The following is an 18,151-nucleotide window of genomic DNA, read 5'->3' as shown; positions in this document are numbered from 1 at the left end:
AAGCTATGAAGTTCTCCATCATGATTTCCAAGTTGGATTTCCTAGGAACGTTATTGTTAGATGTAGATGGGGTCGGCTTTTGATATCCAGGAGGTATAGCTGGGGCTTGACTGGGAGCTTGTCCTGGTGCGTATAAAGCATTATTACTCTTATATGAAAAATTAGGATGGTTCTTCCAATTCGAGTTATAGGTATGCGAGTAGGGATTTCCTTGAGCATAGTTTACTTGCTCTGCTTGGATTCCTGTTAGGAGTTGACAATCTGTAGGAGTGTGGCCTTGGATTCCACAGACTTCGCAATTTTGAGTTACGGCAACCACGGTGGCTGGAGGTGATACATTTAAACTTTCAATTTTCTGGGCAAGAGCATCCACTTTTGCATTAACATGACCAAGGCTACTTATCTCGTACATGCCAGTCTTCGTTTGAGGTTTTTCTACCATTGTTCGGTCGCTTCCCCACTGATAATGGTTTTGGGCCATGCTTTCGATAAGTTGATAAGCGTCAGCGTAAGGTTTATCCATAAGCGCACCACCTGCGGCGGCGTCTATTGTTAATCTTGTGTTGTACAATAGACCATTATAGAAAGTATGAATTACTAACCAGTCCTCTAAACCATGGTGTGGACAAAGTCTCATCATGTCTTTGTATTTTTCCCAAGCTTCGAAAAGAGACTCGTTATCTTTCTGTTTAAATCCATTTATCTGGGCTCTCAACATAGTTGTTTTGCTTGGAGGAAAATATCGGGCAAGAAAGACTTTCTTCAACTCATTCCATGTGGTGACTGAGTTGGAAGGAAGAGACTGAAGCCATCTTCTAGCTTTATCTCTTAACGAGAAAGGAAAGAGACGAAGTCGAATTGCCTCTGAAGTGACACCATTAGCTTTAACAGTATCAGCGTATTGGACAAATACGAATAAATGAAGGTTTGGATCCTCGGTAGGATTTCCAGAGAATTGATTCTGTTGCACTGCCTGCAACAGCGAAGGTTTAGGTTCGAAATTGTTTGCTTCGATTGCGGGTGGAGCAATACTCGAATGTGGCTCATCTTGCGATGGAGCGGCGTAATCTCGAAGAGCACGAGCTGGTTCTGCCATCTCGGGTATCGGCGAAGGAAGAAGATTTTTGAGATCAGGAATTTCGATTGGAGGGAGATTGTTTGCAGCACGATACTCCCGAATTCGTCGTAAGACTCAGAGATATCGTTCAACTGTGAGAGAATTCTTTACTTTGAATTAATTTTTAATGATAGCAAATTGTGTGATCATCATCCAAATGTTGGTTGTGCATTACATTACATGATACATTTGTGTTTTATTGTGTTTTCATCCCACTCTATTGTTGCATAACTGTACATATAGACCTACATTGATACTTCTCTTAAAATAACAATTAAAATGCATTTTGTGTCAGTATGCATCAATACATAAGCCTCTGCATCGATACATACTGCATGTGGTATATCACAAAACTCCTTCTGTTCAGTATGCATCGATGCATACGAGTCATGCATCAATACATGAAAGGCAAAAGGCTTTATGCATCGATCCATACGATCCCTGCATCGATACATGACCAATTGAAACAGCCTGTGTATCAATGCATACGCATTAGGCATCGATACATACTAGTGGAAAAATCACATGCATCAATACATACGAATTATGCATCGATACATGATTAATCCATTTCACCAAAAATTCACTTATCTTACAGTATGCATCGATGCATACTCTCATGTATCAATGCATAAGTCTGTTTTATGTTCTAACAGCTTCTGTTTTTGCATATATAAGAAATGTTATGACAGCAGTGGTTAGCAACGAATTCTTAGAGGGAAAACAATTGAACACAAGATCAAAAGCAGTGTTGGAGCAATTGTTTGAGAGCACATAGAAACCTGAAAGAGACTTCATCTTCTTCATCTTCTCAATCACTTTTCTTCAAGAACATCAACACATAATAATTCTTGTTCTTTGGATTAAAGGATTATCGAGATAACGTTCAGTGGTACGATCAAGGATCTAGCTGTGGTTTTCAGCGGAACGATCGAGGATCTAGCTGAGTTGAAGATTGAAGGGGGTTTCTAGGAAAAACCTACTGGTTTATCCTTCAAGAACTGGAGTGTTCTTGAGGGTTTGGGAGTCACGTTTGCAGAACAGATTCAGCCGCAGCGTTGCGTTTGGAGATCGGGGGATTTCGCAAGCAGGTCGTGGAACCGGTGAATTGTTTGCAATTTCGTGCAGGAAATTCTTGATCGTGCTCAGATCAAGTGAAGGTTCATACAAGAAGAAGTTCTTGGAATTTAGAATTCTGTCTTTGTATCATAACCTTGTATCAACGGATTCGGCAATAATTGATAATCAAAGTTCTCAATTTCATTTGAAATTGAGAGGGAGACGTACCCACACGCGAGGACGACGTGGGGAACTTCCTTACCAAATATCTGCGTATCGTATTCTTACCTTACTCCTCTTTACGTTTAAAACTGTTTTCGCAATTTCAGTTAGTGTGTGGTGATTGTTCCTTTTGCAAGACAGCAGTGGCAAGAAAACTTTCTTAATTAAACTCTACTGCTGTTCATCATTGATCACATACACACCAACTGTTTGACAAAACGGTTAGCTAGATTTTATTCATTGGAAATAGACTTTAATGATAAGTGCATTCAATTAGCCAAAATTCTGGTGTGGATTGTTTCTGTCATTCTTATTCAAATCCAGCATTAAGCTCGTGTGTCCGGTTTTCTAGTAGCGGTTCAGAATAGACGGAAGTCGATTCGGGACTGATTTTTTCCGCCAATTTTAAAAACTCTGATAAAACTTTAAATCCGTTAAATTTCAAAGAGGTGATCTATTCACCCCCCCTCTCGATCACTAGCCACACCGTCTAACAAATGGTATCAGAGCGCCGGTTCGCTGGTGCTCTGTGGCTGCCTGTAACAGTATGGATTCTGAACCAAAGGGGGCGTATAATAGAGCGCCTATTTTCAACGGTGAAAATTACGGCTACTGGAAAGACTGCATGCGAGTTCATATAAATTCTGTGGATAGGTTAGTATGGGCTGCCATTGAAAATGGTCCGTTTCAAATTACTATGACAAATGCGGCTGGCGCCATAGTACCTAAACCAGAAGATGATTGGAATGAGAAAGATGAGAAAAAGTGGTCGTGTGATTGGAAAGCTCGAAACATGCTAATTTCAGCACTTGGTGTTGATGAGTATTATCGAGTATCTCATTGCACGACAGCTAAAGAAATGTGGGACGCTTTAGAAGTTGCCCATGAGGGTACTACTGAAGTAAAACAGTCCCGCATTAACACACTCAATCAAGAGTTTGAGCTCTTTCGCATGAAACAAGGAGAATCCATCTCCGACATGCAAAAGAGATTCACTCATCTAACTAACCGATTGAATGCGCTTGGAAAACCTATTTCCAATGAAATTGCTACTAATAAAATTCTCAGGTGTCTTAGCAGGGAGTGGCAACCTAAAGTAACAGCAATCAAGGAAGCCAACGATCTTACAAGACTTACGATTACAACTCTGTTTGGAAAGCTGGAAGAACATCAGCAAGCATTGGAAAGTCTTGAAAAATATGAGAATAAAAGTAAGAAGGAAAAGGAGAAGAAAAGAGACAAAGAGGGAGAGAAGAAGCCAATAGCTCTTGTGGCCTCCAGCTCTAAGTCCTCACGAAAAGAGCAAAGCGACAATGATTCAAGTAGTGACAAAGACTCGGATGATGAGGAAATGGGACTGTTTGTAAGGAGATATAATAGATTCATTCGAAAGAATGGAGTCAAGCATTCCGACAAAAATCTCATGAAGTTTCGAAGACAATCTATAAATTCGAAACAAGAAGAGAACAAGAAGAGTAGAGGAAGAGGATCCTGTTTTAATTGTGGTAAATCTGGACATTATAAAACGGACTGCCCTATGAAGTATAAGGATCAAAGAAAAGATTCACCAAAAGGGTACAACAAACAAAGAAGAGCGTACATTGCATGGGAAAGTGATAGTGATTCATCAAGCACACAAAGCTCAAGCGATGGTGATGAAGCTGCAAATCTGTGCCTTATGGCTCACACAAAAAATCTGTCCTACCACAAGAAGAAAAACAATGACAAAAAGGTAAAACAAGCCTATTACAATAATTTCTCCTCTATGTCTTTTTCGGAACTAAAAATAGCTTTTGAAAAACTGCATAACGAAGCTGTAGATGCTTTTAAAAGACTATCTTCCGACAAACATATTTTCTCATTTTTGGAAGGTAAAGTAAACAAAGCTGAAATTGATTTAGAAGCCTTGAAAGCTAGTATTGCAGAAAATTCAAAAACTATTGACATTGATGGATGTAGTAGAGTTAGGTATTGTGACGCTTGTTATATTTGGCAAAAAGAGGTAAACACTCTTAAGGTCAAATTAAAGAAGGCGCTACAACCTAAAGTTACTTATGCCGTTGACTCTAGGTTGTTTAAGAAGTCATTAAATCCTCCATATGCAAAATACTCTTTTATTCTAAAGGATTCAATGAACAAGAAACAACAAACACATCATCATGGTTTATGTCATTATTGTTGTCATGCTGGCCATACCATTGAGAAATGCAAGTTTAGGAGATTTCTTGTCCCTAAAGGTATTTATCAATGGAAGCCAAAAGGCAACCATGTTAGCACTTACCGACTTGGACCCAATGAAAATTGGGTACCAACTTCTCTCTTTTGATATTGTAGGATGAGTGCCTTGCCTCCGCAGATAGAAGGTGGTTTCTTGACAGCGGCTGCTCGAGGCACATGACCGGTGACATATCGCTTTTTATAGACTTCAAGGCAAAGAAGAAGGGATATGTTACTTATGGAGACAATAACAAAGGAGCCATACTCGGCAAAGGTAGTGTAGGTAATCCCTCCACCACTACTATTTCAAATGTCCATCTAGTAGAGGGACTTAAACACAATTTGTTAAGCATAAGTCAACTATGCGACATGGACTATAAAGTTTCGTTCACAAAAACTTGCTGCATAATTGAACATGCTGAACAGAACATTGTGTTTAAGGGTGTAAGAGTAAACAATATCTATATGCTTGACTTGTTTGATGTACCTTTGACAAGTACTAAATGTCTAGTCACCTTGAATGATGATTCTTGGCTTTGGCATAGACGTTTAGCGCATGTTAATTTCGATTTGCTTAATAAGGTTGTATCTAAGGATCTAGTAGTCGGTCTACCAAAAATAAAATTTTCAAAAGACCACCTATGTGACGCATGCCAAATGGGAAAGCAAACGAGGGTCTCTTTTAAATCTAAAAACGTAATTTCAACTTCACGACCCCTTGAGCTTCTCCATATGGATCTCTTTGGACCTTCTAGGACAAAGAGCCTAGGTGGAAATTACTATGGCTTTGTAATAGTTGATGACTACTCTAGATTTACTTGGACTATATTCCTTCATAGCAAAGATGAAACTTTTTCTGCTTTTAAGAATTTTGCAAATCTGTCCCAAAACAAAATGAATTCCAAAATAGTTACAATTCGTAGCGATCATGGTGGTGAGTTTCAAAATTATCACTTTGAGAAGTTTTGTGACAAGTATGGTATTGAGCATAACTTTTCAGCTCCTCGAACTCCACAACAAAATGGCGTTGTGGAGCGTAAAAATCGTGTTTTAGAGGAGTTGGCAAGAACAATGCTTAATGAGGGTGGATTGCCAAAATACTTTTGGGCTGATGCTGTCAGCACAGCCTGTTATGTTTTAAACAGAATCTTAATTCGCCCTATTTTAAATAAAACTCCTTATGAACTTTTGAAAGGAAGAAAACCAAACTTGTCACATCTTCACGTATTCGGTTGTAAGTGTTTTGTTTTGAATAACGGTAAGGAAAATATTGGGAAGTTTGATGCAAAAGCGGATGAAGGTATCTTTCTTGGTTACTCACTGTCAAGTAAAGCATATAGAGTGTATAATAAGCGTTTACTTACTGTTGAAGAATCTGTTCATGTTTCTTTTGATGAGTCTTATCCGAAAAATGTCGGAAAAGGTATTTCTTTTGATGACGCAGGTGTATCTACAAAAGACATACTCAAGGAAGCTGTTGAGGAAACTGATCAGTCCAAAACAACTGCCCATGAGAAGGAGGAAGATACTAGTCACGAAGAAATTGAGGAAGAAAAGACAGCTGAAGTGAATGATCTTCCAACAGCTTGGAAATCCTCAAAAGACCATCCCATTGACAACATCTTGGGAGACATTTCAAAGGGAGTAATGACCCGTTCTAAGATAAGTAATTTTTGTTCTCACTTCGCGTTTGTTTCACAAGTAGAACCTAAAAATGCCAAAGAGGCCTTGATTGATGAATTTTGGCTAATGGCCATGCAAGAAGAGCTTAATCAATTTAAAAGAAATGACGTTTGGGAACTTGTCCCTCGTCCGCGAGATCATCATATCATAGGCACTAAGTGGGTTTTTAGAAATAAGCTTGATGAAAACGGAGTGATTACAAGGAACAAGGCACGTTTAGTAGCACAAGGGTATAACCAAGAGGAGGGCATAGACTATGAGGAAACTTATGCTCCAGTTGCTCGCCTTGAAGCTATACGTCTTTTGCTTGCCTATGCGTGTTCTAAGGATTTCAAGCTTTACCAAATGGACGTAAAGAGTGCCTTTCTTAATGGTGTCATAAATGAAGAGGTATATGTTTCACAACCTCCTGGTTTTGAAAATGCTGAAAATCCTGATCATGTTTACAAATTAAAACGAGCTTTGTATGGTCTTAAACAAGCCCCTCGGGTTTGGTATGAAAGGCTCAGCAAATTCCTAATTGATCATGGATATTCAAGAGGTAAAGTGGACAATACTCTCTTTATTAAACACAAAGGGAAGCATATTCTTTTAGTTCAAGTTTATGTCGACGATATCATATTTGGTTCAACTAACATACACTTGGTCGAAGAATTTTCTAAGGTTATGCAGGGTGAATTTGAGATGAGTCTAATGGGGGAGCTGAACTACTTCCTAGGACTGCAAATAAAGCAACTTGATGAGGGTACAGCAGTATGTCAAACAAAATACTGCAGAGAACTACTCAAGCGCTTCGGAATGAATGACTCAAAATCAATTGACACCCCAATGCCTACCAACGGAAATCTAGATAAGGATGAGCATGGTAAGTGTGTAGATGTCAATTATCCATCACAAGATTACGCCAACAGAGGTAATATCAATCCTTTCTACAATTCTCTTATTGCTAAGTGATTGTGTATGTTAGAACAAATGTTCTTACTCTAGTTGATATAAATTTGATTGCATATATTCCTTGCCTATATTGTGTGCACATTAAAAATTCTGACTTATAAATCTTTCTTGGGCATAACCATCATGACATAATGCATAATGCATATCCATACTGCATCAAAATTCATTAGAAGCTGGTTTAGCATCAGTATGCATCGATTCAAAATAAGTATGCATCGATACATTCCTCTGGATTTCAATTCTTTTAACAAACTGGTTCAGGATGCATCGATGCATCCATCGCATGTATCGATACACAGGCCAAATGTGAATAATTGGCATCGATGCATGACCATTTGCATCGACACATACTGATGCTATCTGAATTAAATGCATTTCTTTCTCTCTCATGCATCGACACATCAGCCAATCCCATCACTTCCTATCTCAAGACTTCATATCATCTGTCCTCAAAAACCCCAAAACCAGTGGCTAACCCTAATCTTCCTCATCTTCACTCTCTCTCTAAAACCCTAAATCTCACATCACCATGCCTCCACGTACTATTCCAGCCAGAACAAAAGGAAAAGGAAAGGGAAAGGAAACAGCCGGTACTTCTCAGCAACCACCAGATGTTCCTTCAAATGCCTTAGACATACTTCATCCTGCCATTGCTGCTGAATTTGAGGAATCCTTCAAGACAAGGTTGGTAATGAAACCCCATGTCTTTGATAAAACAGATGCTATTCATCTGCATCTAACTGAAGTGGTTGAACTACTGCATGCACAAAGACTTGAAGGACTTGAACTACTGCATCTAACTGAAGTGGTTGAACTACAGCAGGTCCTTTCTATCTACAAAAGATGAGTATCATGAGGATTTCATCCGGGCCTTTTATGCTGGTTTACAAACTGGTAGAGGCTATATGTTCCGGTGTTCTATCGGTATCAGAACATATACCTTTGAAGCCTCTGATTGGGAAACGGTATTTCAAATTCCGCCTCCGTCGATGAATTTCAAATCCTGGCATGACCTGAATTTTGATACTGAGTTTGACATGAAGGACTTTACTCCATCTATCTTAAAGATAGACAGACCACTGAGTGAGGATGAACACGTCACGTCCGGTATGATAAAGCAAACTCCGCGTATTCTTCATTGGATCATCACACACATTTTGCGCCCAACAAACAGTGGCCATTCTCGGTTGGACAGGCCAAGCATACACCTTCTCTACATTCTGCAAAATAAGGTTCTTTTAAATTGGGCAAACTACTTTGTAAAACGTCTATTTTTCACGCGCAACAGCTCCAAGAATGTTGCTCTAGGTTATGCCTCTCAAATAATGAAAATCCTTAAGTTTTGGAAAGTTGAAATACCTCCTGTTCCTCTCCTATCTCCATCAGCTGCTCAAGAGTTTGACTCTTCCACTCTATCGCATATGGGATATCGGTGGGACAGGGACCGTAAATGTTTCTACTTCTTTGAAAGAAAATCTAAAACCAGAATCTACAACTTTGATGAGCCTTCTGAACGAGTCTATGTCGTTGAAGATCAGCCAGATGAAGAAATGCAGGATGCGCCTGAAGAAGATGCGCCTCAAGCTGAGGCCAATGCTGGTTGGGGTGATTGGGTGCCACGAAGGTGGTCTCCTACCAACTACGTACCTGAACCTACAGCCCCTCCATTCTCAGGTGGTGCTTCATCCTCAATACCTACTGCGGACATCACTCATATGCTTCAACAGATGGAAATTGCTAACAAAGAACGCCATGAAGAAGCACGGTATTGGAATGTACAACAATCTGAGTGGCACAAGGAGCATCGTGACTGGCATGATGAGCATACAAGGATGTATCAGAATCAACACGCTTGGCACCAACACTTGGTTAAATGGCATCAAGTTTTCTACAACGAAATGTCTGGCTTTATGGACGACTGCCGTGAAAATCCTGGTATCATGGACAGCTTTAGAAGCATTGAAGTTCAGAACCGCTTTAGGCAATACTCCTTCGTGGGCCAAAATCCAGACACAATGCCTCCTCCTCCGCCTCCACCAAGCTACAGAGATCCTACCAGAGATGATGAAGAGTCTTGTGGTGGCAACAATCCAAATTAACCCACCTGCATTTCATCTCACTGCATTTCATCTCATTTTGCTCAAGTTTTATTTTGTTGCACAATATATGGTTTAGCTTATGTAATTCTTAAACTCGTTCGTATCTTTAAATGCTTTTCTCTTTCTGTTTATCTCTATTGTTATTACCCTTATTCGTCATTCTTTGTGAATGATTCTTTACTTTGAAGCTTCCTTCTTTGTGATTGATAGCTTGTTATCCATTTTTTTGCCATGTCCTGCTACACTATGCTACCTTGATAGATCTGTTTCTTCCTCTTTTTGATGTTGACAAAGGGGGAGAAAATGCAGATATGCACAAACTCAGGGGGAGTATCACACATCTTGCCAAGAATTTGCCATCATCAAAAAGGGGGAGTTTGTGAGAGAATTCTTTACTTTGAATTAATTTTTAATGATAGCAAATTGTGTGATCATCATCCAAATGTTGGTTGTGCATTACATTACATGATACATTTGTGTTTTATTGTGTTTTCCTCCCACTCTATTGTTGCATAACTGTACATATAGACCTACATTGATACTTCTCTTAAAATAACAATTAAAATGCATTTTGTGTCAGTATGCATCAATACATAAGCCTCTGCATCGATACATACTGCATGTGGTATATCACAAAACTCCTTCTGTTCAGTATGCATCGATGCATACGAGTCATGCATCAATACATGAAAGGCAAAAGGCTTTATGCATCGATCCATACGATCCCTGCATCGATACATGACCAATTGAAACAACCTGTGTATCAATGCATACGCATTAGGCATCGATACATACTAGTGGAAAAATCACATGCATCAATACATACGAATTATGCATCGATACATGATTAATCCATTTCCCCAAAAAATCACTTATCTTACAGTATGCATCGATGCATACTCTCATGTATCAATGCATAAGTCTGTTTTATGTTCTAACAGCTTCTGTTTTTGCATATATAAGAAATGTTATGACAGCAGTGGTTAGCAACAAATTCTTAGAGGGAAAACAATTGAACACAAGATCAAAAGCAGTGTTGGAGCAATTGTTTGAGAGCACATAGAAACCTGAAAGAGACTTCATCTTCTTCATCTTCTCAATCACTTTTCTTCAAGAACATCAACACATAATAATTCTTGTTCTTTGGATTAAAGGATTATCGAGATAACGTTCAGTGGTACGATCAAGGATCTAGCTGTGGTTTTCAGCGGAACGATCGAGGATCTAGCTGAGTTGAAGATTGAAGGGGGTTTCTAGGAAAAACCTACTGGTTTATCCTTCAAGAACTGGAGTGTTCTTGAGGGTTTGGGAGTCACGTTTGCAGAACAGATTCAGCCGCAGCGTTGCGTTTGGAGATCAGGGGATTTCGCAAGCAGGTCGTGGAACCGGTGAATTGTTTGCAATTTCGTGCAGGAAATTCTTGATCGTGCTCAGATCAAGTGAAGGTTCATACAAGAAGAAGTTCTTGGAATTTAGAATTCTGTCTTTGTATCATAACCTTGTATCAACGGATTCGGCAATAATTGATAATCAAAGTTCTCAATTTCATTTGAAATTGAGAGGGAGACGTACCCACACGCGAGGACGACGTGGGGAACTTCCTTACCAAATCTCTGCGTATCGTATTCTTACCTTACTCCTCTTTACGTTTAAAACTGTTTTCGCAATTTCAGTTAGTGTGTGGTGATTGTTCCTTTTGCAAGACAGCAGTGGCAAGAAAACTTTCTTAATTAAACTCTACTGCTGTTCATCATTGATCACATACACACCAACTGTTTGACAAAACGGTTAGCTAGATTTTATTCATTGGAAATAGACTTTAATGATAAGTGCATTCAATTAGCCAAAATTCTGGTGTGGATTGTTTCTGTCATTCTTATTCAAATCCAGCATTAAGCTCGTGTGTCCGGTTTTCTAGTAGCGGTTCAGAATAGACGGAAGTCGATTCGGGACTGATTTTTTCCGCCAATTTTAAAAACTCTGATAAAACTTTAAATCCGTTAAATTTCAAAGAGGTGATCTATTCACCCCCCCTCTCGATCACTAGCCACACCGTCTAACATCAACGTCGTTGATTCGTAAGTAGTACGGTTCACCTTGTGAGCGAGTGTGTGGCATACAAATCAACGAAAAAAGAAGGAAAAAATAAAAAGCCTTAGTCTCTACAGCGTAACAGAAGAGTTACGATATCGACTAAATAAAAGTCCCCGGCAACGGCGCCAAAAACTTGATCGCGACTTTATGAGTCGAATGGGGTATTAACTGCAAGTGCACAATCTTATCGCGTAGTTTTAAAAGATATCGATCCCACAGGGACTTATGAATCGATATACCGTTTTTCTAAGGTTACTTCGTAAAGCTAAGGCGGATGATACTTTGTTGATTAGGGGGAAAAAAATAAAACTAAAATAAGATCTAGATTAAATGTCAAATAAGCGGATATCGGTATGCAGTTCGTCGTAGTTAGGGAATCAAATCTTCGTTGGTTTCGTAGTTTTAAAATAAATCTTTTCAGTAGACACTATTGATTTAAAAGCCTTTTCTCAAACTCTCGCTCTGTTGAATAGACTATGACTTTATATTAACGTGCGCTGTCACTAATTAGTTAAGTCCAAAATCACTTTTTGAAAACAATAAAATCTATAGAAACCTTTTTTAAGAAAATGCTACCCATTTAAACACCCTTGTCTCAAACTCTCGCTCTGTTGACTTAGATTATATAATTAAACTTAAATGCTTAACTCTCGTCCTCACATTTAACCTTTAAAAATACTTTTTGAAAATGATTAGAATTTAATTAACTCTAAAAATTGCTTTCGCCCTGATTTAGAATTAATGTCCAATTTACACTGTCCAGTTAAAAACTCAAACCGTCGTTCTATTGATTTTAACTTCTTTATGTCTTTTACTCTCGTACAAAAACCTTGGTATTAACTCTGTAAATTGAGACCATAAAAAGAGTGATTATATTTTTAAACAAAATTAAACCAACTTAGTTTTGATTCCTTCATTCCGCTTACTTTACATACCGATATCTAAGTTTATTTAGCCAGACATGCTAAACAAGCCTAAACAATAATTATGCTTACATACAGCCATATCAGACAGACAGTATAAATAAATAGCAGTGCAGAGCATATATAAATTTAAACAATAAAATTAAAGAACCTGTAAAATTAATAGAAGTCTTGATTATTCCTAGCTTCGATGCTTGAACTCTCCACCGCAAACCGGTTGGATTTGTTCTTACAATCTTCGATCGGACAGGAAAATAAAAACGAAGGAATAAAATACTATGATCTAACGTAAGGTTAGATCCAGTAAAAATTACACAATAGTTTCCGGTGTAGAAACTATTGTGAGAAAATTAATTTAATGCTTTAAAATTGACTGGAAAAGAAAAGGAAATAAAAATTGCTAGGAAAGTAGAGTGCTGGAAAATTAAAAAGCAGTAAAAATAATGCGGTGCCGAAAACTGGAAAATTGAGCGAGACCCCAGGGTTCCATAATTGGCCCTATTTATATTAATCCATTAAGTGACCGTTTCTTCCATTCAGTAGGTTTCCTCACGTCAACTGGTCAAGCGAAGAAAGAGGATGAACGTCCTTCTGTTACGCGTCAAACCCAAAAATATAGGAATGAGGGTGTGACGTTCGTCACACCATGTGTTACGCTCGTAACACAAAGCAGGGGGGCGTGACGCTCGTCACACCTTGTGTGGCGGTCGTCACAGCTTCAGCGCTTCTAGTTGATAGTTGTGGGCTGGGCTTTAGTGGAATTGCTTCTCATCATCTTTTTGCATCTCCTTTTCTTTCTTTTTCACGTATGCTTCAAATAATGTTGCCTGAAATAAATAGAAGGAAAATACCAAGTAATATCGAATAAAATAAAATAAATCGAATCAAATAATAATATAATTTAATTAAATCGAGTCCAAAAATGTGATATAGTTTCATGTTATCAATTGCAGCTCAGCATTTCTTCGAAATATTATTCCTCTGCCAGGACTGTTTTTCAAGTATCTAATGACTCTGCAGGCAGCATGATAGTGAGCCATTGTTGGGTTGTGCAAAAACTGGCTAAGTTGTTGTGTGGTATAAGTAATATCTGGGCGTGTGGTATTAAGATATAACAGTCATCCTATCAGTCGTCTGTATGATCCAATGTCCTCAAAGGCTTTGCCATTGTCAGCATGTAACTTGACAGATGGATCTGTAGGTGTGGGAGCTGGTTTGGATCCAAGCATGCCTAATTCCTGCAGAAGATCAAGACAGTATTTTCTTTGGGACAATGAAATTCCTGCCTGTGAATGAGCAACTTCAAGGCCAAGGAAATACTTGAGTATGCCCAGATTTTTGATGCTGAAATTTTCATCCAGGATAAGCTTAATGCGATCAAACTCAGACATGGATGTTCCAGCTAGGATTATGTCATCAACATATACTAGAATGGCTGTGAAGTGATAATTGGTTTTCATAGTGAAGAGTGAGTAATCAGAAGCAGACTGGGTGTAACCTTGCTGCAGGAGTAAAGCTGTCAATTTTTCATACCATTTTCGACTGGCTTGTTTCAGACCATATAAACTCTTTTGGAGTTTGCACACTTGGTTAGGTTTGTGACATATAACACCTTCAGGTATGGTCATGTATACATCTTCCTGCAATTCCCCATGTAGAAAAGCATTGTTAACATCCAATTGATGCAAAAACCAGTTGTTGATAGCAGCAGTTGCAAGAAGAGTTCTGACAGTGGTAAGCTTTGCTACAGGTGAAAATGTGTCAAAAAAATCAAGCCCTTCAATTTGATTGTATCCCTTTGCAACCAGTTTGGCTTTATACCTTTCTATTGTGCCATCTGCTCTATGTTTCACTTTGAAAACCCATCTGTTACCAATAGGTTTGACATGTAGTGGCAGATCAACTATGTTCCAAGTCCTATTCTTGTCTAGTGCATCTAATTCAGACTTCATAGCCTTGATCCAATGTTCAGACAAACATGCTTCTTTGTAGTTCTTTGGTTCATGTGTAGAAGTGATATTGGATGCAAAGACACGATGAGATGCAGATAGAAAATGCAGGGAATCATAATTTGAAATAGGGTAGTTAGTTGTACCTGATGATGACTTGACTGCTGATACATCAGATGTATTGCACACATAATCTGAGAGATAATTGGGTGTATGCTTAGCTCTAATAGGCCTGCTGTCAATAACTGGTGCATCAGTAACAGGTTGAGTGTCATGGTTTTCATCAATATTATCCAGAGGTTCATGGTGCAGTGTGTCAGTGGTTGTGTTAGAATAAGGCTCATGTTCCTCAGTTGTGGGTTCAATGTTTTGTGTTGGAACATGTGTGGCAGGTTCATTGTGTGATAAGTCATTAGGATCTTTGTATGGGTGATAAGTCCAGTTAGTGGAATTCACATTTGAGTAAGGGAAAATATGTTCATGGTGTATAACATTTCTAGAAATCAGAACTGTATGACTGTTAATGTCATAAAGTATCACACCCTTCATGCCATTTTTGTATCCTAAGAAAACACATTTTCGACCTCTTGGCTCTAATTTGGTTCTGTGCATATGCAGTGTGGATGCAAAAGCAAGGGATCCAAAAACTTTAAGGCTGTGCATATCAGGATGAGTGTTGTGCAGTATGAAGTGGGGAGACATATTGTTTAAGACTTGTGTAGGAAGTTTGTTTATAATGAATGTGGCATGTAGGATAGCATATGACCAGAATTCTTTTGGAAGTTTGGATTGAAAAAGTAGGGCTCTCCCAACATTTAGTAAATGTTGGTGTTTCCTCTCCACACGACCATTTTGTTGTGGAGATTCAACACAGCTGGTTTGATGGATGATTCCTTTGGATGAAAAAAATTCAGGGATATTAAACTCAGGGCCATTATCTGTTCTAATGATTTTGACATGGAGACTATGTTGGTTTTCTATGAGATTGACAAAATCAATGACATGCTGCCTAGCTTCAGATTTGGTTTTCATTAGTGTTATCCATGTATATCTGCTACAATCATCAACAGCAGTTAAAAAATAGGAATGGCCATGTAAAGATTGAACTGCAAGAGGTCCCCAAATATCAAAATGGACCAAATCATAAGGATGAGCAACTCTATTATTACTAACAGTATAAGGGAGTTTTCTTTGTCTAGCATAGCTACAAACATCACAAACATCCTTGTGATTAACTTTGATAAAAGGAAATTGAGTGTGTAGGTACAATAATCTGTTTTGAGATAAGTGTCCTAATCTAAAATGCCATAAGGCTTTGTCAGGTAAGATGACACTGGCTGCTAAAGCAGAGGTTAAAACAGGTGTGTGTGTGGCAGGTGAATCATTATCTCTCAGTGTTAGGTAATACAATCCATCTTTCTGCTCAGCAAAACCAGCCATCTTCAGGGTGAGTTTGTCCTGTATGACACACTGTGATTTAAGAAAATTGACAGTGTAATTAGAAGATTCACACAACTTTGAAACAGATAATAAATTTAAAGAAAATTCAGGGAGTAAAAGCACATTATGCACAATGAAATCAGAAGAGAAATGAATTGTTCCAGAGTGATCAGCAACAAGACATTGTCCATTTGGTAATCTAACATTGATAGGGATAATTTTCTTATATGTATGAAACCATTTGACAGAGCTACAAATGTGGTCAGTAGCTCCTGAATCAATGATCCAAGAGCCATTACTATTACTATGCATGCAATGATACGTGTTACCTGTTGATGGATGACCAACAACAACTTGGTTGGAAGAAGCATGTGCAAAAGATTGTCCAAGATTAGATTTCTGAAGTAGATCCATTAGAGCACTGAATTGGCCTTGAGTCATAGGTGAATTGTCACTCTGAATATCAGCATTATGAGATGAAGATCCATCAGTATTTCCATCTGTTGCCACATTGCTAGCTGAAGTTTGAAATTGTTTTTGCATATGAGGTGGAACACCATGTTTCTTGAAGCAATTTTCAACAGTATGGTTAATCTTGCCACAGAATGTGCAAATGCGAACACCATGTTTGAAGGCATTGTTTCTTGTTCCAAACCTCTTGGAATCAGCAGCATTGATCAGTGTTTGGGCTTCATCATGTGGAATGGGGAGTTGGAGTTGGCGTTCATGTTGAATCACCATGGAAAATATCTTGTTCATATTTGGTAATGGATCCATCAACAAAATTTGGGACTTCACTACAGCAAACTGTTCATTTAAACCAGTCAAAAATCTGATGATCTGCAATAATTGGTGATGAGATCTTGCACTGCGCATAGCCTCACATGTACACTTTATGCGGCAGGTGCAGGTTGGTAAAGGTAGATACAGATCCAACTCTTCCCAAAGGATTTTAAGATCAGAGAAAAAATCTGTAACTGATTTGGTTTCTTGTTTCAGGTTGTAAATTTCTTGTTGCAGCTCAGAGATTCGTATTAAATCGCCCTGTGAAAACCTTTCTTTCAAGTCATTCCATACATCCAACGCATTTTCCATGAAGACAATGGACTGTGAAATTGAATCTGAAACAGAATTCATGATCCAAGAATGAACAAGCATGTTGCAGCGGTTCCAAGCACGCAGGGATGGATCGAAAGAATCTGATGGAACGGGGAGAGAGCCATCAATGAACTCAATCTTCATTTTTCCACCAAGAGCTCTCTTCATGCTTCGAGCCCATGAATGATAATTGGAATCGGTGAGTTTGGGAAGAACTGTTACAGAGCCAGGGCCATCACTGGGATCAACGAAATACGGCGAGGTTTGATCCAAAGCAGGATCAGTTGATGAGGATGAAGCTCGAGAGGGAGCCATGAGAATCGAAAGAATTGAATGAGAGAGATGAAATGAGGTGGAGGAAAGAATTCAGTGAGATAGCAGCGGAAAAAGGATCGGATTGGCGAATGATACCATATTGTGATTAATCAAGATTCATCAAGATTCATCTTGATGGATGATAACAGAAAACAGAAGGAAAGCATAACAGAAGCAGTAGAAGAGAAAGAAGAATAAAGAAGAAGGAAGAAGATGAAATGAAATATCGTTATGTTTATTGATTGATTACATGTTGCAATATATCCATTATATACAACAACCTTATCTCCTATCTACCAATCATGATGGAGTAAACTAAACAAACTAATAAAACTGTATTAGCCTAAACCATAATGATTAGCATGATTAATCTCAACACTTTATGACCATGAAATTTTTTATCAAATTTCTTAACATTATTAGTAGGTTCATAACCAAAGTCAACCTTATAGTACAATGCTCTTTAATTTTCAAGAAGGATATTCAAGTTGTCTCTTCTTCTAGGGTGTTTGGTTTGTGGTAGATGGAGGGGAGAGGAGAAACCATTTCTAATTAAATATGTTTGATTGAAATTTTAGGAGGGGAAAGGAGGGGATGAGAGCAAAACTCCTCCAAAACACGCTTTTTGCGTTCCCAAATCGGGGGATTTGAAGGGGAGGGGAGGGAATATGAATTTTAATATTTAAATTTATTTTACATTTAATAAAATATCCTCAATTTTATTTTAGTATATCAAAACTATTAATTTTCTTTTGTGTCACTTCTTCTCTTTCGTGTGATTTTCTCAATTGCTTCCATCAATTTATTATATAATTCTTTTCCACCTTCAAATTATTTTTGTATTTTTGTACTTAATATAAATTATAATCAATGCATTTTTTTTTGTTTTTTTATTATTTTAATTTTTATATTTATTTATGTCATGTTTTCCTAATTTTGTTGTGTATTCTATTGTGTTTTCTTTTATATCAAATTCTAAAT

General features: G+C 38.1%; 1 non-coding gene across 1 annotated transcript; it reads left to right on the top strand.

Annotated features, from left to right (window-relative positions):
• Nucleotides 1-611: 611 nt before the first annotated feature.
• Nucleotides 612-718, top strand: LOC127116562 (small nucleolar RNA R71). The gene has a single exon (XR_007801387.1). It is a non-coding gene; the product is annotated as a small nucleolar RNA R71 (small nucleolar RNA).
• Nucleotides 719-18,151: the final 17,433 nt, after the last annotated feature.

The sequence above is a fragment of the Lathyrus oleraceus genome, chromosome 1 (assembly GCF_024323335.1).
Source record: "Lathyrus oleraceus cultivar Zhongwan6 chromosome 1, CAAS_Psat_ZW6_1.0, whole genome shotgun sequence".
Taxonomy (NCBI): Eukaryota; Viridiplantae; Streptophyta; class Magnoliopsida; order Fabales; family Fabaceae; genus Lathyrus; species Lathyrus oleraceus.
This window is presented reverse-complemented; position numbering and strand designations above follow the sequence as displayed.